This window comes from Bidens hawaiensis, unplaced genomic scaffold (genome assembly GCF_021521415.1).
Source record: "Bidens hawaiensis isolate Kalapana, Puna unplaced genomic scaffold, B.hawaiensis_p1.1 tig00024817_1, whole genome shotgun sequence".
NCBI lineage: Eukaryota > Viridiplantae > Streptophyta > Magnoliopsida > Asterales > Asteraceae > Bidens > Bidens hawaiensis.
Genome location: NW_027493928.1, coordinates 83,840 through 109,117, shown reverse-complemented (window position 1 = coordinate 109,117; position 25,278 = coordinate 83,840). Strand labels below are relative to the sequence as shown.

The 25,278-nt window shown below is 36.0% G+C and overlaps 1 non-coding gene across 1 annotated transcript; it reads left to right on the top strand.

Moving 5' to 3' along the window:
• Positions 1–17,779: 17,779 nt before the first annotated feature.
• TRNAQ-UUG (transfer RNA glutamine (anticodon UUG)) lies at positions 17,780–17,851 on the top strand. Its single transcript has one exon. It is a non-coding gene; the product is annotated as a tRNA-Gln (tRNA).
• The last annotated feature ends 7,427 nt before the right edge of the window (positions 17,852–25,278 follow it).

The window sequence follows — 25,278 nt, the reverse complement described above, 5'->3', positions numbered from 1 at the left end:
AAAGGAAAACTCATCAAGCTAGCACCTCTATAGGAAAAAGGATGACTCTAAAGAGAGTGCTTAGCAATGAGGAGGGAAATGTTGGAACCAAACTCAATTGCACAACAAAATGGAAGGATCACTCATCTCACTTACAATCGTCATAATGACTCGATCACCTTGAGGAATGCATCAGGAGGAACAATTGTAGTGATCATGTATGACAAAGACCTCCAATTCCTACATCCTCAAGACCTTTAAGATATAGTAGATGCTGAGTTTCTACTTGACTCCGAAGATTCAGTGGAGTTAGATATGTTTAAACAAAAGACCGCCCTTGTTAAACTGAAAAAGGAAAAATCTGACACAAGGAGCAGAAGGAGGAGATAGTAGAATGGAGATTTAATGATGATCACTTAGATTCTGTTTATCTTTGTATTTTTGTTTTATTTGTATTTTGAAATGTAAAACTTGATGTGTAATGCCAAAGTGGCAAAATTTCCTTTATGTAATGAAATGATGATTTAGCCTAAATTGATTATGTTTGTAGGCTGATACATTTGTAACTATATGCAGGTGTGTTTTGGTGCATCTGAGATTGTTCTAATCTAGGGGGAGATTGTTGAGTCGGATTTTCGATAAGGAAGATTGGAATCTTCTCAACCTCCTCAGGAAATCAGCTAAGTATGGACTTCGAGCAAGCTTGGATGATCGAGCATGGTTTACTACCACGAGCAAGGTATTCAGAACCTTTGGTGGTTAATTCTTCTAAGTGTTAAGGCTTCGAGCAAGCTAAACTTCAACGAGCAAGAGTGTTCTTCTATCGAATATGGATTGCCAATCGAGCAAACAACTTGATCATTCAAGATATAACTAAGTGATTCCGAGCACAGGATGCACGAGCACATGGTGACTAGCATGGATGTAATAAGAAGATGTCATATGTTCAAAGCAAGGACTTTGAGCATGGTTCAGTTCCCCGAGCAAGATTTACATCCAAGCATGCTAAAGATTGTTCAATAAGTCTCTTTAGACAAGACTGAAGACATAAAGAAGAATGAGCTTGGTCGATGGACTAGTTCGAGCAAAGCAAGGATTGGTCAAGAGGAATGAAGCTTGCTGGAGGAGAATATCTTCACTGAAGATATTCTAAGTAAAGTATGCTTGAAGACACTCATTGAGCATACCTAGCATAGTGAGTCTGCTCGAGCAAGATACTTATCATGCTCGAAGACTCTTACACTTGTATTTGTTTTTGTCTTTCATTACGTAATATTTAGGGATTCTAGAAGGAATGTCAGGGTCTATAAATAGGGTCTTAGGTTTCCATTTAGGGCACGGATAATGACGCGACACACGGAATACGAGAAAACATTCGAAAAAGAATATTTCCTTTTCTTTCCTCGTACCGCCGCAGCCGTCACGAAATCCTAGACATTCCATTTACTGTTTCATTGAATGATGCATTTAATACGGTGAATCGTTGTCTTTGTATTTGTTCTTAACTGATTATCCTTTATTGTTTCGTTTAATATCACGCCTTCATTCCCATCCATTGGATATCCTGATTCCGCCGGGATATTCAGTAGGCCTTTGGATTATTGAGTCTGTGTGTTCTTGTCAACCTTTCCAAGATGTGCACCTAACTCTCGGTCCTGACACCCCTATACATTAATCTATTCTCCAAAATATGTTAAGCAAAGACCGACACGCTAAATGATGTATCAACAAACTCCCCCTTATCTCGAGCTCTATAGTCTTCATACTTTATATCTGTTGGTTTTCCAATCTTCACTGCTATGAATTCCAAATGCATGACATACTTGTTGGAAATGCATAGCTAGCTCATTATCTTTACTGTGCGCCTATCTGATCCAATTATGATATAATACGTTCTTATTAGATTCAGACTGGTTGACCAGCCATATCGGATCAATAACTAGAATAAACTCAGTCTTTAATCCTGAACCCAATACAACTACTGCTTGACATCGTAGTACCACCGATTGAATCTCTTGTAAAAACTTTGCGGTAAAGTCTTTAAATGGACTTTCTTCATCGTTCGTGGTGGCTTTACTTTAAGCACCAATTTCCTCTAGCCGATGGGCGGATCGATTTCATCAACAGATTTCATGGTTTGCACTAGTGGCTTAAAGAACTTAAAACCAAACCTTACCTCATGCAAAAAGATGGCAATAGAACCATCCTGCCAATTGTTTATCCGCATGGTTCATGAATGGTCTATTTGCCAACGCACGAACTGTTGGGTTTTAACAAGATTATCAAAGTCATAAAACACCAATTTTATGAAAAACGCAGCGGAATAAAGTTTTAAATCTTGTTAATTTAAAGTGTATAAAACCAATTTTATACATGCAAAACCCAATCCCGGATCCATATATGAAATACGTACTAACTAACACATGCATGTCACTATAAGTCCATGCATGTTAAGACTACCTTTCAAAACCAAGGAAGTAGGATAGTGATGATGAATTGTAGGCTAGAACTTCAACGGGTCGTTCCTCAAGCTAGTATACCCCAAGCTCTTATCAAACACCCTTGGTTTAGCTAGGATTTTGTTAAAAATTTTCTTCCTCCCTTGGCTCCTCTCTTGGCTGAAAATATAGAGAGAAAAAGAGAGGAGAAAGATTATTGGTTACTTGCAAATTAAGAGAGAAAGAGGAAGTGTGTATTTTTGATCATTCAAGCACCTCCCTTGTAACCAATACAATGTCTTGCATGTACCCACTAAGAAAACAATAATAATATAAAAATGATGCAAGTAGCAATGATATGTGTCTTGGGCAGATCGGGTCCAACAATCTCCCAGTTGCACAAGATACATATAAGATTGATGCAAGTAGCAAATACAGCCTAACTACGGTTTACTACCCCTAATACGCATGACAAAGTGCAATTCAATAACATCAACCTCTTCAAGCCCCTTACTTGAAATGATTTAGGTGAATCTATCATTTATCCTTTGGTCTCTGATGTCATGTTAAATCCAGAGACATAGAGTGATCATTCTCTGTTGATTTAACTTAGCAGCCTTAGACATGTTACTCTCAACGAATAAGAGGGACAAATCCCCTTTTGACTACATATATGTCTCACAATCTCCTTGTACTATACCTGATCTTAGCCTTATGTATCGTCATGTTTCAAAGCAGCGAAAAACTAAGTCAAAGCAACGAATAACTAAGTCAAAGAACTATCGTCATGCTTTGACAACATCCTTTGCTCCGTTGCCCATGAAGAGACTAATATCTCCCTTCTTGAATCCATCATTTCCTTTGAATCCCTGCAATTGCAAATATGAGACCACATCCGGTATCCGAGGAAATAATATTAAGATTAACATGAATCATAAAAGTTGTACCCGAGGTTTGCCCCGCATCCCTCTTCGCTTTCAACTCTTTGAGATGCGTTGGACAATTCCTCATCTAATGCCCAATCTCCCCACATCCAAAGCACGGATCCTCCACGCTAACCTTTAGCTTCTTTGGTTTGGGTGGTTCCGCTTTTGCCTTTCCCTTGAACTCACCCTTGTCTTGTCCTTTACCTTTGGCAACCTTTGCCTTAGATTCCGGGTGATGCCTCTTCCTATTTCCACCTTCATTGATCATGAGAACGGGTAAAACCTTCTTACCCATTTCCGTCTCGGCCGTTTTGAGCATTGCGTGAAGCTCACCAATGCTTTTGTCTCGTCCATTCATATTGTTATTCATTACAAAGGTCTCAAATTTCTTGGTTAGCCCATTTAGGATCAAATCAGTGGCTAACTCCTTTGAGACTGGACAATTAAGGCGCTCGAGACGATCAATGTGGCTTTTCATCTTAAGCATATAGGAGGAAACCGATTGGGTTTCTTCCATAAGACATGCATGAAGCGCTCGAACCGTTTCGAAGCGTTCCAGCCTAGCTTGTGTAAGGAACATTTTCCTTAAGTTGGGTGATCATGTCGTATTCCCCATGATGTTCAAAATCCTTTTGAATCTCAGGAATAATAGTTTCTAACATGAGGCAAGAAACTTGCACCGAATCCTCATTGTGCTTAACCCAATCGTTATGGGCTTGGGCATCGTCAAAGCTAGGTTCATCGGGAATAGGATCTTCTATTACATAGTATTTCTTTTCTTGCTTAAGAACGATTCTCAAGTTTCGATACCAATCCATAAAGTTGTTATAGTTTAGACGATCCTTATCGAGAATAGACCTTAGTGATAAGTTATTAACGGGTGGGATAATAACGTTAGGTGGATTGTTGATTGCGGCCATCTACAAATATAACAAAGCTCAATTTTAGTATTTTTGATATCAATAATTAATTTTAATCGTTAATACTCTTTATGTCTCCTAGACAATTAATGATTAAAATTTAGAACCTAACGTTTTATTTAAATAGTAGTTAGGTGATCTTTATCCTATTATTTAAATTAACAAGGTAGTCAACGTTTGACGATTGCAACCCTTTGCAACTTCTAGTTTTATGGGATCGGTTAAACATCTTATGTTTAGTTGGCATGTTTAATCCCATCAACACCAATGTACACCATGCTTCGGTGACCCTATTCACATGGTTTCCAATTTAAGTCGTCCTACTTATACACACATGTGAGTTTACACATACAAGTGGTTAGGTGACCTTTATCCCACAAATATGGTAAACACACCTCAAACTCACAAGTTTCCTCCAACATGGTTAGGTGACCTTTATCCCATACCGAGTTCCCAAGTGATTCGAGTGTTGTATAAATGGATGGTTTTCGACTTATTTCATAAAAGGGATTTTCATTTTCTAAATTCTAGATTGGAAAACCTTTCATGTACCTTTCATTTTCATACATTAAAATGTATGGTACTTAGTTGAAAAACTCATTTTCAAAGTTCCTATTAATAAAACCCATTTTATTATGAAATCATTAGACTTTAATAAAACCAACTTTGTTACCTAACGATTTCTAAGGAACCAATTTTATGCTAGTTGTTGATTTTAAGTAGTTAACAATCCAAATTGTAATAGCACAAACAAAAGTAAATCAACCAAACAAGCATAAACATACAACCACAAGTTCATAACCTTAGCCTCTTAATTTTGACCACACTTGTTGACCAAAGACAAGTGTCCTAAAATGTCTCTCCTAAGGGACCCATAAGAACATGAACTTGTGTCGGTGAACTCCCAGTTGATCCCGCATCCAAATGCTCCAATTGTTCACCCCGTGTTATGGTTTCCATCATTTTATTTGGGTTTTCTTCCTTTCAAATTTTATATCTTTTTATAACATAAAACATTTTAAAACCTTATGTTATTTCTTAATAATTATATAACACAAGTATCATGCAAGATTAATTAGTCTTAAATATTGTTATTTAACCAACTCAAATAACACTATATAATGTCTTCTCTCAAAATATAAATCATCCATATGATTTATTATTTCACAAGTACAATGTATTTAGAAACCCTTTTCCAAATAGCTTAAGTGTTAATATTTATTTATTATGATTATATCATATATAAAAAATATAATTGGTGTTTGTCTAGCTTGTTATTGGGTATGACCCAACTTGGATCATAACGTACTAGCCACATCAATGATAATATGTGTCTTGGGCATACCGGGTCCAACACGAACATCCCATCGTGGCATGGTAAGAAAATTAATAATATGTTGAAAATACTGTATACCGTTCTCCCACTTTTCGATACATAATTTAAGTTCTGGCTCGTACATCCATGAGATAATATTACCTTTAATGGTCTTCACATAAACAAATTTTTCATCTGATATGTAGACAAGTGGGCCTTCGATTGCAAATAATCATCTTTTTCGCATACCGCAAAGTCTCGATCATTTTATTCATCTTCTTTGCATTATAATTAAACATGTCATCTAAAGTTTGTGGTGTCTCGGGTTCAGTCACTTTCTCTTTTCCTTTCTCTTTTTGTCTCCTTATTAGACGCTCTTTGGTGCTTTAAAGTGTTCTGTCGTGAAAAACAGAATCCCATCATCACAATTAAACTGGGTATGCGTATCTGGGTATTCCTCAACCGTCACGTCTTCCATCTCCACATCATCGTAATTAGTATTCCCATATGGAACACGTTTATAAAATCTGACTTCCTCTGTGTTCTCCACCTTTACATCTTCTTGTTTTTCCAACTCCTCAACATCTTCTTTATTTAAATTAAGAAGAACAACGATTTGTTCTTTAGTCAACGAATGAGCAACCAACTAACCTCTATTTCATCCGTATTCACCATGCAATTAAAACCCCAGATTCATCAACTAACATAATCTGATTAACTCTTACAGTTTTAAAGGGTTGAACCTTGGTCGAATCATGATAAATCACAATCTCCTTTCCAGTCGACTCCCGTTAGCAGGTACATTACGAGATGATGAACCACCTGGTTGCTGTTCAAAACCACCTGCTTCAAATTTTTCAAAATATCTTCTTTGCATGACTGTCTGCATTTATTTGATTTCCTTGTACATGCACCAGATTCATCAATTAAAACATTTGATTTTGTACTGACCTCTCATTCGTTACTCTGTTATAACGAATGAACCGTAGGAATAACAAATAAATGTTTTACCATTCCAACCCTTGTAAAATTCTTAAATTAACCATCAAAACCAATTTTTGATGCCTTTTTCAAAAATGTTAACTTAAACTCATGGGTAAAACTTGTATCAAGACGGTAAACTGCAAGATTTTATCAAATTTTTAATTCGCATAGCTCGATAATAAAAAACAAAAGCAGAAAAAAATCTTTTTGAATTTTAAAACTCTAAGATCAAACATATATAAAATATTTTTGTAATTTTTCAAATATTTCAAGCAAAAATAATACTAAAATTAAACTATAATAAACAATACACATTTTTGTGAGTTTGTGCAGGGATCATATTGACCAAGAAGCCTTTGCATCACAAATTTATATTTCAGCCATATTGTGACTGGTGTTAATTCAGTCATTGGTATTTTTGTCTACCTAAACCTTATAACAAGATTTTTAGAAATTTCTATGATACGTATAAGTTTCAATTAGGGCACAGAATATCAGGAAATATCATCCTCTAATCTCAATTCAGGATTATTTTGATTTTTACCATGTCACCCCAACTTGACTTAAACCTTAGAAGCAGTAGATCAAAATATTTGCATTACACAAATTTTATTTTTATGAGGAATTAGCTAACACGATCAAGAATATTGCTATCAGCCTAAACCTAAACATGCAAGTGTAACACCCCGGCTAAAGCGGAAACGCCTAAGTGTGACGTACAGATTGTTTAAACACACGTGACACTATTATGTGACAATAATATCATTAATTTATTTAAAATCTCAAGTACACAAGTGTAAGCAATGAAATACATTCAAATAATGGAAAAACAAATATAATAACTTGTTGATTATTATTGACAACTTAGGTCTGGCGTCTTCGTCACTTCAACCTCTAATAATAGTACCTGTAGCATGTGTATAAAATAAACGGTCAACTACAAGTAGTTAGTGAGTATAACACAATTTCAATAACATACATAAAAGCCATACAATTCTCATGAACATGTGTAACAACGCAAGTAAGGTCCTTTCCAGTTGGTAACAACCAACGTACTCGGGTAATTGCACAACGCAGGCAAGGTCCTTTACAGTTGGGGACAACCAACGTACGCGGATAATAGCACAACGCACGAAAGGTCCTTTCCAGATGGTAACAACCAACGTACTCGGATAATAGCACAACGCACATAAACAAATAACACACAAGCCCATAATATGAATTGTAGTTTTGTAAATGAATAAGTAAGCAAGCATTTGAATATGATATATATGCTACCCCCAAAAATGTAAAAGCGTTAAAAGGGAGTGTGAGAAACTCACCTCGAAAAAGAGAACGATATTAGAATGAGTCGAACAAACGAGGCGGACAATCAGGGTGGATTTTCCTAAACAATTATATACATATGCTAGATTTTAACGAGTCTAATAGAAAGGAAAGTACGACAAATTGGGACTTAGGGATTTTTTTTATTTAAAAAGAGATTAGAAAAAATAAATTAAAGTTTATATGCACCATTTGAAATTTATTGTGTTGGGTCGCATTTTATGGTTTATGCTTTGTAGTAGTAGGCTTACTTGGGCTTTTGTATGTAAACCGAGATCATTTGATCTTGGTGGGCTTTAGTTTGTTTTGGGCCTAGTTGGTAGTCTATATATAGGATATGTGTTTTCGATTGTAGGGTTGTTCGTTCAAATTATCTTTCACCTGTGTAAGTTGTTAAACGTATTAATATACGTGTGTTTTGAAGCTTATTGACCGTGTTTGTTTGTGTTTGTGTTGGTATCATAGAATCGGCTTGGTGGTTAGTTTCCGCCTAATCATTGAGTTATTTGATATCATATTGAAAAATCCTATCTCGGGACTTACAATTGGTATCAGAGCCTATAGACCTTTTCTAGGCCCGGTTATTGGTGATATCAAGGATTCTACCAGTGATTCACATGTGTGTGTTTGATTGAAGATTTCTAGAAATTGAAGAATTGTTCTTCGTGTTCTTCAGCTGGTGAGGAGCTGTTTTTGGAATAGATTTTGGTAATTATCTTGTTTTGATTTGAATCCCATCTTTCTCGGGATTTAGTTAAACATTCTAAGATTACCATATCTTGAACTATCTCTGGTTCTCGATAAATCTATTTTAGTTCTCGAATTGACCTCAAGGCCTTTGGAAAATTTTCAAGGATCTCTGCTAAACCTCAAGATGTTAGAAGGAGTGTTAAGTTATCGGTTAAACTTTAGGGTTTTTGGGAAGATCTCTTCGTTTTCAGTCAATCCTCCGTGTTTTCGAAAGAAATTTTGCTTATTTTGGCCTTCTTATCAAGTTCTCTGTTAAGGCTATTATGGATCAATCTGCTGTTAGAGCATCTTCTAATGCCACTCTTATCAAGAACTTGACTTTATCATGGGGACTACCACTCATGTGCCACCACTACTGTTTTCAGAAGGGTTTGCTGACTGGAAGTTCAGATTTGAGAAGTACGTGAAGGCAAAGGATGTGAAACTGTGGAGAAGCATAGTTAGAGGTCCTCAAGTTATTACCTAACAAAGAGAAGGTTCTGAAGAAGTGGAGACAAAGCCAGTTGAGATGTATTCGGATGCTGATTTCGATATAGTTGAGCAGGATGAGAAGGCTCTGGCTACCTTGACCATGGCACTTTCGCCTGAAATTGCCTTGGGATTTAGAGAGTTGAATTTTGCTAAAGCACTCTGGGAGGCTCTCATTGAAGTAGGCAAGATCTCCTAAGACAGCAATTCAACATGTTCAACTATGTCTTAGGAGAGTCTCTTGAAAAACAGCTTCAACGGTTCATCTCGTTAGTCACGTAGATAAGATCGGCCAATATAAACCTCACACCTGCTGAGATCAACAACAAGCAAGTCAACTCACTGCCACAGAACTGGGATTTGAATGTGTCTGTTATTAAGAAGATCAAGGATCTGGCAAGGATGACACTCTTTGAGGTGATGGCAATAATCAAGGCTTGTGACATGGATGACAAGCAGCGCACAATCAATCATGCGAATACCTACAATACTGCTGGCTATGGCATTGCCTCTAATAATGCTCTGGTTTCACAAGATAGTTTCTCACTGTTCAAGTCGTCTCAGATTTAGCAGGCTCTATCGCAGCAGCCTCAGCAGACCTTCTCCATGTTCAAGTCTTCACAGAGTCAACCTACTCCACAACCTACACTAGCTGCTCATGTTTTCTTTCCACAACCGGCTCTTGCAAGGAAATCTTAAATACCTATGGCTACCTCCAGCCAGTCTCCCACTCAGATTCCTGTTACTTCTAAGGAGACACAAGAGAACATCGCTTTAATGACAGGTTTTATGAACTGCTATAATGCCTTTCTTGCTGGAGACCTGGTGCAACCCGTTGTGGCTGCTGAGCTGGATCAGATACATCCTGATGATGTGGAAGAGATGGATATTTCTTGGCAAATCATCATGGATGTTTTTAGAGCTAAAAAGTTCCTGCTAATCAGAAGGTGGGATTCAACAAGAGCTCTTTGAGGTGTTACAACTGTCATGAGCCGGGTCATTTTGCTCGTGAGTGTACCAATCCGGCTAAAGAAGGGAATAGAGAGAGGCGATGGTTCTGGTGAATGGTGGAAGAGGAGAGAACGTGCCTAGTTCAAGTGTGGGTAAGCATGGTTTGGTGGTTCAAAACTTCCCCTGGGAGGATTAAATGGCAGCACTGAACACAAGTGATCAAGTTGTAAACTTTACTGAGATGGATGTTGAAGAAGAGGAGAACGAAGTTGAGGAGCAGGTCAGAGATCTTCAGCATGCTTTCATGGTTTTCACCTCCACCAAACCATCCAAGGTAAGTCCTGTAACGTCTATTGCTAGAGTCTTGTAGTTTGTTTTGTATGTTTAAATTCTCAAATTTTGTAATATTTGTAGAACCACCGCATAAGCCCTCCTAGGGACCGCACAACTTATGTGGCGCATAAGTTATGTTCCATATAAGACATATGCGTCCCTAGGCTATCTTATGATGTCTATAAATAGTTATAGACTTATGCGCTGGGAAAAGAGCTTTTGGTGAATCCTAGAGAGAGAGAGAGCACTGGTTAGAGAGAGAGAATGTGCTTGAAATTTGTCATATCTTCATGTATGATTATTAATCAATGAAATGGACTTTAATGTTACATTTGTGTTTTCTACTTTGATGGATTCCGCACTTCAAAGCTAAGGCCAATAACACAACATCGATCCTACACACATATACGTCAATGTCACGTTTTTTCAAGTGGTATCAGAGAACTAGGCTCATTATGTGCTTGAACAACACAAAGATTGAAGTCATTTCTACATATCTCAAGATTTCACCGTCAAATTTTCACCAAACTTTCACACAATGATTCTTACATGTCCGTGGTAAACCCTTCAGAAATTCTAGTCATTTCATCATGAAAATCATTGCCAATATGTCAAAAGATAGTCAAGATCATTCTGGGCGTATAATTCTTGGGAGTGCATAAGTCTTTACTGTATATCTTATACGGCACATAAGTGCTTACTTATAAGCCGCATAAGTCCTGACTTATACGTTTGACTTTGAGTTGTTATACGTTAATCTAATCACTTACACGCTTACCAAGCTAAGAAGACTTATACTTTGACCAAGGGTTGACCAGCAAGTGTTTGACCAATTTTTCAACAATAGAGAACCTTAACGCATTCATGTCAAAACCATCGACATAACTACAAACTCGGTATCTCGACAACGAGATGGGGACGTCGAACAAATCCCCGAAGCTGCTTAAGATGGAAGATTACCCTTTGTGGGCAGATAAATTCGAGACATGCGTGCAAGCCCTTAACTACGAAACTTGGTCCGCTGCTGAAGAAGAATATATCATTCCTAAAAACAAAAACGGTAGCAACTATCATTTGTCACAAATTGAAGATAGGGAGAAACCGTTGTTCCTGAGGGAGAAGAAAATGCTGAATCTTTTCCAACAAGCCATAAGAAGACAAAGGAGGTAAAGTTGGGAAAGGTTGTGAGTGTTTCTTAGTTGTCCAATATTAGAAAGATTATGTTGAGAAAGATGTTTGAGGTTCAATACTTTAACAACTTTTGTGAGTTAAGGTCATCACCGTGGATGGATGTTATGGACATCATGCAGAAAGAGTTACTTTATTGTCCTAAAAAGGGTTTGTTAAATAAATCTAGGAGTTTATTGTAAGACATTTGAAATGTAATTTCAGAAGTTGGACTCCGCAGAGACCATTCTTGCACAAAACGAGAGTCAAAATTGATCCAGAATCCGAAAAGTTAGTGAAGACATGGAGGTATAAGAAGCTTGAAACGTTAAAGATTATTCCTATATATCCCAGGGAGTAAGATTTTCGTGTTTACTTTCGGTGGTGATATTACGATAACAATCGTGGTGAAGCAGTAATCGTTTTGAGCAGAGATGGAGATTGGGATGTTATAGACGTGATCGTTCCGATGTGGTTGATAAATTGTTCTGAAAAGGATAATGAGGATTTATTTGAGAACAAGATTCAGATAAGATGTGAAAAAATAGTTGATCAAGCGTTGCAGTACCATAGGGTGATAAAAGTCTGCCATGCCTACAAAATTCATTCAGGATGAATGCGGAAGAGTAAATGGAGAAAAATGGGAGAAAAGGAGGAAAGAAAGGAGAAAGAGAGAGAGAGAGAGAGAGAGAGAGAGAGATAAAAGACAATATGGAATATGCATCAAGGTCGAAATACCAGTACAAAGGAACTGGTATATCTATTCCAAGAAATCAAGAACGCTTAAAGAAATATCATGGTAGGACATGTGACGTGAATATCGAGAAAGGATTTTTGGGATGAAAGAGTGAAAACTGAAGATTGAGACCTAGCAACATCAGAGGGAGAGTTTGTACACTTTTCTGGTGATTATTATTCACTTCAATCATTTCATTTAACAAAAAAAAAATGAATTTCTAAAGTTTCCCAGTTTGTTTTTCAACTCCATCACCTTATTTTCTAGATCGGTGATTTTGGTTCTTAATCTCAAGATTTCTTGAAAATGATTTTCAATAATGCTTAGTTTAGTTGATACCTCATCTTTCAAATAATGATTACTAACAGACAAGGCATCAATCTTATCTTTAGCTTTTTGATCACTTTCAACATCCTACCGTTAGTTATCTCGAATGATAGTCAAATAACATGCTAATTACTCATTGTAGTGACGAAATGATTTAAGCTTAGACTTGTATTCACCATAATAAGAACACTCTATTTTCTAAGTATCATCAACAACAGATGAAATGACATTCTATGATTTAACAGAAACATATTTAGAAGAGACAGAACTAACCTCTTTAATTTTGGCAATGCAAGTGAATGCTCCTTGCTGATAAACGCTTGAATCATCTGAATCTGTCTCGGACTCAGCACTTTCTTCAGTAAGAGTCTAATCCTCAGTACCCACAATCTCTTCATTCTTACTAATCACAAACACATTAGATTGCAGCACTTCATTAGATGTATTTCCCAATAACCTTTGTAACCAATCAATCCTATCTTGTGCTATCATGCTTGTGACCCACTTGGCTTTGCAGAATCTGTTCCCTTTGGTTTCTCCTTCGACTTAGAGTTGTTATACTTCATGTTATTGAAGTTTCTATTTTATGTCCTCTGACCAGGAGAGTATTTTTTTCTCGGTTTATCATACTCTTTGGCAAAGTGACCAAATTCCTAACAGTTTTAACACTTAAACTTTAGATTGCCAAAACCAATCCTTTTACTCATTGCTGGCAAATCTTTCCCAATTCTCTCCATCAACTTCCTTTATTTTTCTGACTATCATAGCCAAGTTCCACTTCAAGTCTATTAACTTAAGATCATCTGAATCAGTCTGATCATAATCCTTATCAGTTAAATCAGTTGTAGCAATTTCGCTTTCCACCAACTGTTCATAAGAAGTCATGAACGCTCCTATGAAGACAAATGTTTTTCTGCTTCCTTCATATTTACATTAGGTGGTGTGACATAGGAACTGAACTAGCAATAAAACTAAAAGAACTTGAAGATACCTTAGGTTTAGAAATAGTTTCTTGTAGGATCTCTTGATTTGCTTGAGAGTAAAAAGCAGTAATTGAAGAAGATGCACTTTTATTTACTAGACTTTTCCCACCATACGATGTTGGATCTTGAAGTCCCTTGGTTGAACCTTGACATTTCAACTCAAACTCTCGTTCTTCTAACTTTTGCATAAAGTCTATAGTACTGAGCTTATCATTTTTGAAATACCCATTTTTAGTGAGAACCATTAGATAGGTAGAGTATGAAGTTGTAACAGCATTCTACATGGTATCAATTTTATCACTCTGATCTTGATTCATATTAAATCTAGTAAGCTCAACAGTCAAATGACAAAACCTTATCAACAATTCTCCAACTGTGTCCCAGGCATGAGATTGAAGTTTTTGAATTGAAGCTTCAACATAGATTTATTACTTTCTTGTGTATTACCCATGCTTTTTTCCTTTAAATGTTGATACAATGGAGCACATTGTTTAAGATGACTGAATTGATGAAAAATATGCTCAAGTAAAGCCATTGTTAAGGTGGAATAAGTCTTTCTTTCTACGTCATATGCTTTCCTTTCTTCAGCTGTCATTTGAGTAACAGCTTGTCTACCCAACCAGTACTAGGAGAATCAACATACAACAGAACATAAGTATTCTCCAAGCTATGCATACATTCAGGATGAACAGCTCCCAACTATGCTCTAAACCTTAGATCCCATTTTGGAAAATCATAAAGATTATTGAGCCTCAGACATTTGGTATAAGACCTGATCTCAGTATCATAGTTTGACATTTGTTGCATAATAGAATTTTGGAGATCCCAAAGCATATTAATTTTCCATGATTAAAAGTTCAAGAGTTTAATTTGTCAAAACTTGAAAGTTAAAGGGTGAAATTTGAAACTTTTTGGCAATTGTGGTAACGAATGAAAGATTTCTGGTATAACGAATGAACTAGAATAGGATGACACAAACAAAACTTAGAGAATGACACTGTTCAAATAATGAATGAGCAGTAACGAATGAAACTTGACGAATTAGATTAGACGAATGAAATAATGATAAATGAGTGATCGGATAATGAATGACAGGTAGCGAATGCGTGAACAGTATAACAAATGGGTTGTTAAAAGGGTTACAACCACCTGATAACCGCTTAACGAATGGATTCAAATCAGATAACGAATGAACTCATAATTTTTCCCAAGAAATTAACGAATGAGCTCATCCACTTTCCAGTCTACCAGATTCCAAACTTCTACAAACCAATCCAAATTACACAAACCACTCGCAAATCAATTCCATGCCACTCCAAACACGAATCCAAACTCAATATCACACCAATCAGCCAATCTCACCTTCAATCTTAGCTCAAAATGTCAAAAATCGTACGTTTAAATAATACCTTGTTCCTACTAGATCCAAAATCAACCCTAAACACTAAATCAATAAAATTAAACCAGTCCAGAACATCAAAAGACCATTACGAACAATCCTATAACCAAATCATGATTGATTATCATCTATATAATCTTCCATTGGTCAGTTTTAGGTTAGTAATATCCTAAAACTAATTTCATTCAATTCAGTTAGAATTAGATCTCAAAACAAAATTCAATTGACTCTAACTAAGGTCCAGAACACGATCAATCAGATTGAAAATGCATGATTGATTCAATCCGCACTACTAGAAAAAGAACCTTTAATGACACACCAACAATGACTCGCGCAAATTTATGACATGTATTTTTGCGTTTTATGGATTTGGTGTTATTAAAACAAATGCCATATTTTTAAAAAGTCAAAAGATTTATGTCACGTATTTTTGTGTGTCTGTCATGAGTTAGAAAAAGAGTAAAACACTCACCAAAATGCGTGTCATCTATTATGTTTTCTAAATAGCCTGCTCTGTGTGTTCATAAGTTAAGTTAGGGCTTTTGAAATCTCTATCTTGCATCCGATGCACAGGATATCTCCATCTTGCATCAGATGCACAAGATGCCTCCGTCTCTCTATCTATCCACGGGAAACGAGATCGGAATGCACGGTATAGTCGTCTCTACTCGCTTTGGCTTGAAGGAATCCAGATAGGGTGTATATGCGAGGTAGTTTTTTAGCCCCGATCTGATGTCCGGTGGTGGATTAATGCTGTCTGAGTTCGAATTTAGCGACCAGAAGCATCTACTCCGAGGGCTTCCATGGTTTTGTCATCTGATTCGGCATTGGATGTCTCTCCACAAAATAGGGGTAATCGCTTATTCATATTCAGATACGAATTTGATAACGAAAATTGTTAAATTGATAGGTTTGATGGTATGTTGTACCTTGTTATTCTGGTAATATTATTGAAAATAAGTTGAATGCAGTTGTTAACATGTGTTCTTCAGTAAGTTCGGGTAAATTTACTAAATAGTTTCTATATACATAGTGAATCCAACTCATTCAGGTCACATAGGGCAAGTTTGTTGTTGACTCAATTTTTGAATCTTGTTAGGGTTTGCTGATACTATGAAATGGTAGTATAGATCAGTTGTTGATTCCGCGTTTACTTGTTTGGAATTTATGTATATCATTTGATTTCGCCCCAGAGTTTTGTTTTGGCTTTGTTTTATTTGTTAGGGTTTGATCCTAAAAAATTTTCAGGCTCAAGTTTAATTTCAGCATCTTAAGCAGACTAGACACAAATGGCCTGATGAGTTTTGTAACATCCATCAAAGTGAGTTTCTTTTACTGTTCTTAGTCTTTTATTTGATGGAATATTCAACTATCAAGCTATATATTGTTTTAACCCTTTATTGCCATATATTTTCATTACTTTATTTTAATTGATTAAACCAAGCAAAGGAAGATTTCATTATTATATCCATAGTGTGGGTCTTGTTCAGCCTATTCACTCTACTAGTAAGTTAAAATCATTGTTTATTTTTATGATTAGTAATTCTATATATGTTTGTTTCCTTGTTAAACTCTTGACTATGTGCTTTTTTTGTCTTGTGATTTGTGAATTAAGCTTTCAGATTAATTGCTTGAAGTTGGACACCAATGGTGGTCAGGAATCCATGAACACAGGTGCTAGATTTATTTTTGGTCTTTGCATACAAATTGGTTGCTAAAGCGGCAACCGTTTGCATCTATACTATAAACTAACCAGTTTTAAACCTGAATCTTTTTAATAAAAAAAAGGGTCGTTGGGTCAGGCTGACCCATTCGCACCCATACCAGAAAGTAACCCGTTAAAGCTAAACAAGTTAGTGCATGATTTGTTGACCATCGATCACTAGGCCCGAAGTGTTTGGGGCTTTGGCTGTTTTGTGTAAAAGAAAAGATGAACGGGCTGTTTTATCAATGCCGAACACGTAAGACTTTATTAAGAAGTTAGATTATTACTGTAATAGTATAATATTTTGTAATTATCTCTGACATCGTGTAGGTTGGTGAACAATTAGTTCCAATGGTTTGTTTACAAGCCTACACAGCTACACTATTCAGTCACATAGGTTTTAGTTTGTTGAATATGTTTTGAGTTATTTTATGCATTACATTTATAATGCAAAGAGCTACTAATACAAAGCTGGTGACTAAGTTTCAATATAAATGTGAGCATTTTCTTTTTTACTAATATAATTTTTTTTTGTCTCTAGTCATCTAAATTCACAATAGAATTAGCATTTCAAGTTTAAATGTGATTTTGAATCATTGGTTCATTTAGGGTACTCGTCGAGTTGGCAGCATAAAATTAACCTCTTGGTGCAATCGATTCCACGCTTGAAGTGGTTAGTTTAAAATATCACATTTGTTTTGGCTGATATGGGTCGAGTAACGAGCCAGTCAGCTTAGGTTTGACCCAAATGGACACGTTTGATGGTTAATTGGATTGTTTGATTTGTGTAGGTTATGGATATATTGGACCACCTTTTTATTGAAATGCTTCTTAAGTTGAATGAAAGAGGCCAAAAAGAGTTGGAAGATATTGGGAAACATATTATTTCAAACTTTGAAGGTAATATAGAAAGTATTCTCTTTTATTTGGTTTTCACTACAGACACTTATATTTAAATGTTGATATTATAAAATATTAGGGAAGGTATTCAGTTTATGGGCTGCTAAACAGGTTTGTGTCAACTACTATGATCAATTTATATATTCAAGTGTAGTGTAAAGATGTCATATCTGGTTCTATGGTGTAGTGGTTAGCACTCTGGACTTTGAATCCAGTGACCTGGGTTCGACTCCCGGTAGGACTTATGTAATACAAACTTAATACCTTTAAGTGTGTGTGTTATAAATACACGTATAAATATAATGCTTGAGTTACATAATATACATATAAATATCAAAAAAATAAATATAATTATGCATATATATGTGTGTATTTTTTTTAAAACACTTAAAACCATGACCCGCATAAATGTGTGTAGTTAATATTTGTCGTAAATGTGTGTCATAAAAAGATGACCCGCAGATGCATGTCATATTCATTTTATTACAGGGGCTTCAATGACACGCATTTGCGTGTCATATGTACCCTTCTATTACACGCATTGCGTGTCATTAAAGGTGTTTTTTCTAGTAGTGCCGAATGATCTAGTCTTCAATATGATCGTATTATGGATGAATTACGTTAACTGTGTGTAGTGTGTGTGTTGAGAGAGAATTTGGACATAATAACAAGGATTTCATGATAAAATAAGAACTCTGTTATAATTAGATTATATTACAAGATATATATATAAGAGACGACTCATTTGCTAGACATGCCTAACGAATGAGTGTTCTATTCGTTATGCCATTCGCTATACAACCCATTGGCCTTCACACGTTAATTCATTCGTTACTTATCCTTAACGAACGAGAACAAAACATGTGGACTCATTCGTTATTATAACATAATGAATGAGTCTTTACATAAATTACCAAAATGCCCCATATAAATTAATCTACTCTCCAAAATACGTTAAGCAAAGACCTAAATGCTAAATGATGTTTCAACAAAGAGGCATCTGTTTCAATGATGAAATCTTTAGAAAAAATAGCCAAAGGTAATATAGGGGCTATAGTGAGAGATAATTTAAGCTGGTCAAGAGCTTGTTGAGCTTTTACATCTCAAAGGAAGGAATCTTTTTTAAGAAGGTTGTTCAATTGTCTATCAGTGCTGCCCAAAGCTTTGATAAATTTTCTTTAGTAGCCAGCTAGAAAACCCCCTAATGGTTTAAGTGTGGTAGGAACATGGTTATTAATCATAGCCTCAATTTTGGTAGGGTCAGTACTCACACCTTTGTTTGAAATCACATGGCCCAAGTATTCCAATTGAGTCCATGCAAAAGTGCATTTGGATCTCTTTGCTAATAATAACTTAGATTTGAAAAGCTCAAAGACTGATTGCAAATCTATTAAGTGTTGAGCCAATGAAGAACTTTGGACCAGTATGTTATAAAAAAAACTAGAGTACATTTCCTTAAAAGACGGTTAAATGTAGAATTCATAAGAGCTTGGAATGTGGTTGGAGCATTAGTTAGGCCAAAAGAAAGAACTACAAACTAAAAATAACCTTGGTGTGTTCTGAATGCAGTCTTGTGAACATCAGCTTCATGCATTCTCACTTGATGATAACCTAATATTAGGTTCAGTTTAGAAAAAGCAGAAGATCCTCCCAGTTCATCTAATAGTTCGTCAATTAGTTGAATAGGGAAACTATTTTGTTATAGTTGCATTATTTAGCTTCCTGTTGTCGACACACATTCTCCAAGTATCATCTCTTCTTAACAAGTACCACAAGGGTTGCAAATGAACTAGTGTTCTCTCTTATAATTCCCGTATCCAATAATTCTTGGGTCATTTTCTCAATAATGTCTTTCTAGCCAGCAGGGTATCTATAAGGTTTTGAGCAATCACTTGAATACCCTCTTTAAGAACAATTTGATGATCACATGGCCTTTCGGGAGGTAATGAAGTGGGAACTTCAAATACCTATTCAAATTTCTTAATGAGTGCCTCAACTTCTAATTCTTACTGTCCTTGTTCTAAGGGTATATAAGTAAATTCATCAATCTGCAAAGATGCTGACTGAATCGTTGGCCATGGGTTATAGTACCAGAATTACCAAATAAACAATCTAACTTCTAACTTAAGCAGAGGCTTATGGAAACTTCTTTAGAACCCTTTAATTCAAACTCTATGTTATTGACTTTAAACTTCATGGTTAATTCTTTAAAGTTCCGTGTAATATCAGCCAACGCCATTGGATCCCTAAAACCATATCATATGTGGTTAAAGTAATCAACAAAACATTTTCTGTGAACCAAGTACCCTCATAGGATTTAGTGCATGCCATGGCATTACCGTCAGCAACTATAAATTTCAAAAATGGCATCTCTTTAATAGGGCACTTCATATTGTAAGTTATCTTCTCATCTAGGAAGTTACGAGTAGATCCAGAATATATTAGTATGTGTAATTGTTTAGTACCAATGGAACCATTAACCCTCATTGTAGAATATGATGTAAAAGAGCATGAGAAATCGTTTATCATGTTCATAATACGTTTATGGATCTAGTTCTTATATATGTTGTATTGATTCATTGTATAATACTGCTATGGAAGTTATTAGGTCTGGAGAGAATTTTGAAGAGTGTGATTTCTCAAAATATACTTCGTTAATTTAGAATAATAAATTACATGGGGTATCTATAGATGATGATGTTAATTCGTTAGACAGGCCTAACGAATGAACACTCATTTGTTAAAAATTCATATGTTAAACTAAACGAAAGGACACATTCGTTATCACATTTGTTATAAGTAACTAATGAATGAGATATTACATTAGCGAATGGTCACATTCGTTATAGAATATAACGAATGTGCCCTACAAGTTAGCGAATGAGTCACATTGTGACATACAAATTACCAAAATGCTCATATACATTAATTCTTATATAATAATGCTTTATACAAAGACCGAGAAGCAAAACTATGTACTAACAAACTCCCCCTCGTCTCGAGCTTTTTGTTTCTTTAAAAATAATTTAACGCTTGAATCGGATTGTCATCCAATCATTGCAACTGTGAATTCCGAACGCATAGCAAACTCGAACTATACATTGAAATTGCATCGCCAAATCATAATCTTTAACGTCAGCCCATCTTATCTAATTAGTATTAAGCGCGCCGTTATTAGATTCAGACAAGTCATATTGGATCTATCACTCGGATAAATTCTGGCTTCAAGCCGGATCTTAATACAATTACTGCTTCACTAGTTTGTTTTTCGTAGTACACCAGTTGAATGTCGTGAAAAGACTTTATGGAAACGTCTTAACCAGAACTGTCTTCATAGTCCGTGGTGACTTCACCTTCAAAACAAGTTTCCTCCAACCGCTACAAGGATCTATCTCATAAATGTACTTATGAGTCGGCACCTGTGGTTGGAAATACTTGAATCCAAACCGCACCTCGTGTAACAAGTGTTGATAAAACCAATCAGCCCACTTATTGTTACCACGATAAATAAACGGTCTATTCGCCAAAGTTCGTACATCCCATCTTAGCATAGATAACACCTCAATGACATGCCTGAAGTACTGTATCCCGTGTTCCCATTTGACTACACATACTTTAAGCTCGGAGTCATATATCCAGGAAATAATATTACCTTTCAATGTCTTTGGACTCAGGTACTTCTTCATTTGGTATGCCGATGCTCGAACCTTTGCTTGTTTGTAGTACTCATGTTCGTTGTAACGTAAGGTCTCGATCATCATGTTCATCTTTTCTACATTATGTATGAACATACCATCAGAAGCACGCGGTGTATTCTTCTCAACCTCCTTTTCTTTCCCTTTATCCTATCTTAGAGGCTCTTCGGCTGCTTGATAATGATCTGTCATGAAGAAAGGAATTCCCTCGTCAGAGTTAGTACTAGTATACATGTCAGGATATTCCTCAGCCGTCAAATCCTCGAACTCAACCTCTTCAAAATCAAAATCGAATGACATATTCCCAGTCGGAATATACGTATCAGCACTTACATTATCACCAAATCTATCTCCACATCATCCTTCTTTTCCAACTCATCCATCTCATCCTCGTTTAGACCAATAAGCATGGCGATTTGTTCTTTCGATAAAGAATGATTAACAAACTTGCCTTCTTTAGTTTCGTCCGCGTTCACCATACTTTTAATAATCAAATCCTCATCAATAAATAAAACCATGTTAGCCTCAATCATGTTTACTGGCTTAGCATTCGTATAATCCTTATAGACAATTATCCGCAAATTACCACTAGTACCTCCAGTATCATCTTTACCAGAAGACGATCCACTGCCGCCCGATTGCTGATCACCACCACTTTCGGCTGCATCAGGTGTTGGGTTTTAACAAGATTATCAAAGTCATAAAGTACCATTTTTATGAAAAAAACGCAGCGGAAATAAGTTTTAAATTTTGTTAATTTGATTTGTATAAAACCGATTTTATACATGCAAAACCCAAAGCCCGGATCCAAATACGAAATACATACTTACCAACACATGCAACCACAAAACACGCATGTGTGCTACCTTTCAAGTAAACCAAGAAGAGGTGAAGTAGGTGATGAATGAAAGGCAAGAACTTCAATGGAGAAGCTCCTCAAGCTTGTATACCCCAAGCTTCTAACAAACACCTCTAATAGCTAGGATTTCCACTTCAAAACTTCCTCCTCTTTGTTCCTTCCCTTATGGCCGAATTGTAGAGAGAAAAGGGAGAAGGGAAAATGCTTAGTGTCATGTGAAAAAAGTGTTATGTGTGAGAGAGAGTGTGTGTTGGGAGATCATAAAAGGCACCACCCAAGATGTGGGAACCAAAAAGGGGAGGGGGAGCCGGCCACCCTTTCTCCCAATTCAAAATTCAAAAAAGTTTTATGTTTTATGTTATAAAACTTTTTCACATATATAAAATAAAAGTTACATACCATAAGTCTTCTATACATGCAAATGAACAAGTCTTACACCTTGTTATTTAACCATATTAAACAACATTGTGGAATGGTCTCTCTCAAAATATAAATCATCCATATGATTTATTTATTTCACAAGTACAATGTATTTAGAAACCCTTTTCCAAATAACATAGGTGTTATTATTTATTTACTAGATCATATCATACCTAAATAAATATTATCGGTGTTTATCTAGCTTGTTATTGGGTATGAGACCATACCGCAGCAGCGGTTGCCGCGACTTAACATACTAGCCATATCAATTATAATATGTGTCTTGGGCATACCAAGTCCAACAATCTCCCACTTGCACAAGATACATAGAATATTGATGCATCGCAATACCGCCTAACTATGGTTTATACGCATGACGAAGTTCCATTCAATAACATCATCCCCTTCAAGTCCCTTACTTGAAATGATTTGGGTGAGTCTATCATTTATCCTGTTGTCACAGATTTCATGTAATATCCAGAGACATAGAGTGATTATTCTCTATTGATTTAACCTAGCAGGCTTTAGACATCTTACTCTCAACGAATAATAGGGACAAATCCCCTTTTGACTACATATGTCTCTCACAATCACCTTCTACTATACCTGATTTTAGCCTTATGTACCGTCATGTTTCAGAGCAGCGAAGAACTAAGTCAAAGTATAATATTTGGTGAATTTCAAGACCCAATATGTATCTCAGGTCGGAGGATACTATGATATGCGCTTTTCCTCAAATTTACTTATGATCAATTACAAAGACTCCATGTATTAACATTTGAGAGCGGGTCAGTCCAATATTTATATCCCATAAATATCTATGAACCTTGGCAGTAACCATTTGCTCTATATTCATACCTTATGAATATCCACCAATCCAAGTTTATAATAATCTTACCTTCATACTTGTTCCCATAAATATGAGCGACGACGGACATTTCGAATAATTAACTTATTCATGGATTTAAACATGCTTCAATGGAACGTAACTCAAATTTCATAATCATAAACCATAATCATATGAATGACTGAAAATAACAATTGTTCCGATATCCAAATACAAAATCAAATCCCATCACTAGAATATTGAAGTCTTAAGGCACAAGTGTGACCTTCATGCTTTGGCCTTTCAAGGAGCTTCATGAGTGGATCCGCAATGTTTTGATCGGTGTGTATTTTGTGAACACATATCTTTCCTTTCTCAACTTCATCCCTTATGTAGTTGAATCTCTGCTCAATGTGCCTCATCTTTTTATGTGCACGAGGTTCCTCGATTTGAGCAATCTCACCCTAGTAGTCACAAAAGATCTCTAGAGGGTCCTGAATGGTACAGACTGCCCCTAGGTTGGCAATGAACTTCCTTATCCATGCAGCTTCTTGCGCTGCCAATGAGGCAGCGATGTATTCCGATTCTGTGGTGGACAATGCTACCACATCTTGTTTCGAGCTCTTCCAAGAGACTGCCCCACCATTCATAACGAAAACAATATCCCGATTGTGATCGAGATGTTGGAATATCGTATGCCCGAGACACATAATTAAGTTAATGTGGCTAGTTATGTTTGATCCAAGTCGGGTCATACCCAATAACGAGTTAGACACACACCAATTATGTATTTGTTAAGATAAGATCTTTAAGACAAATACAGAACACGACACTTTCAGAAAATCGGGTTTCTGAATGATTACTTGAAAGTATTAAATAATTAATTGGTTAATTTATTTATTCAAATAATTATTATTGGAATGATTATTTAACTATGTATTCTTTTATAAAATGGTTTATAAAAGATGGGGTGTTTATATATTTTATAAAGTATAAAATATATATATAACATAAACAAAAAAAAAAAAAAAATAATAAAATATGTTGGGGCCGGTTTTGGGTGGGCCCCACACCCCACCAACTTGGTCAAATTGTCAACATGCAAAAGGAGATGGAGTGTGGACTTGGATATAACTCTACCCTATGTATGCATGTGATGGATGATAATTTGGATAACACTTTCAAGTAATCATAAACACAAAAAAACTTCTTTTTCTTTTTCCTCTCTACCTCACGGCCAAGAAGGGAAGAAAAAAAGGGCTCGGGTTTTTCGTGTTCAAGCTCCCTAGCATAGCTCGGTGCGTGTTGGAGGCTCGGGGTATATTCGGTTTGAGAGTTTTCCTTTGAAAGTCTTGCATTCATCATCATCTTCTTCAACCACCTACTAAACTCTTAAAGGGTTAAGATTGTAAGTGTTTATATGCTTTGATAGTTTAGTTGTTCCCGTATCATGTGATCCTTGCTTCGGGTTTCTAGTAAATAGATTATTGGTAATCTTGAAATGAATAAACTAGGTTGTTCATATGTTTAGTTTGTCTATCACGTTTCCGCATATATTATAACTAGTTAATCGGTTAACTAAGTTTGTAAATTCCATAGAAACCCAACAAATGGCATCAAGAGCCGGGATACGGGATACTAAGCTTCGGGTTCTCGGTTTTTATTTTCCCCTTGAAAGATTTTATACAAAAATTAACATGCATGATATTTTTGTATTTAATCTTGCTATCGTTTTTGGCTAAGTTCAAAAAAAAAAAAAAAAATATATAAAAACCGGGCTAATGGGCCGAAGCCCATTTCGGGTGAAAATTGGGCCGAAGCCCATTTTTGTTATTGGGCCGGGCCCATAAGTTTTATTTGGGCCGAGCCCA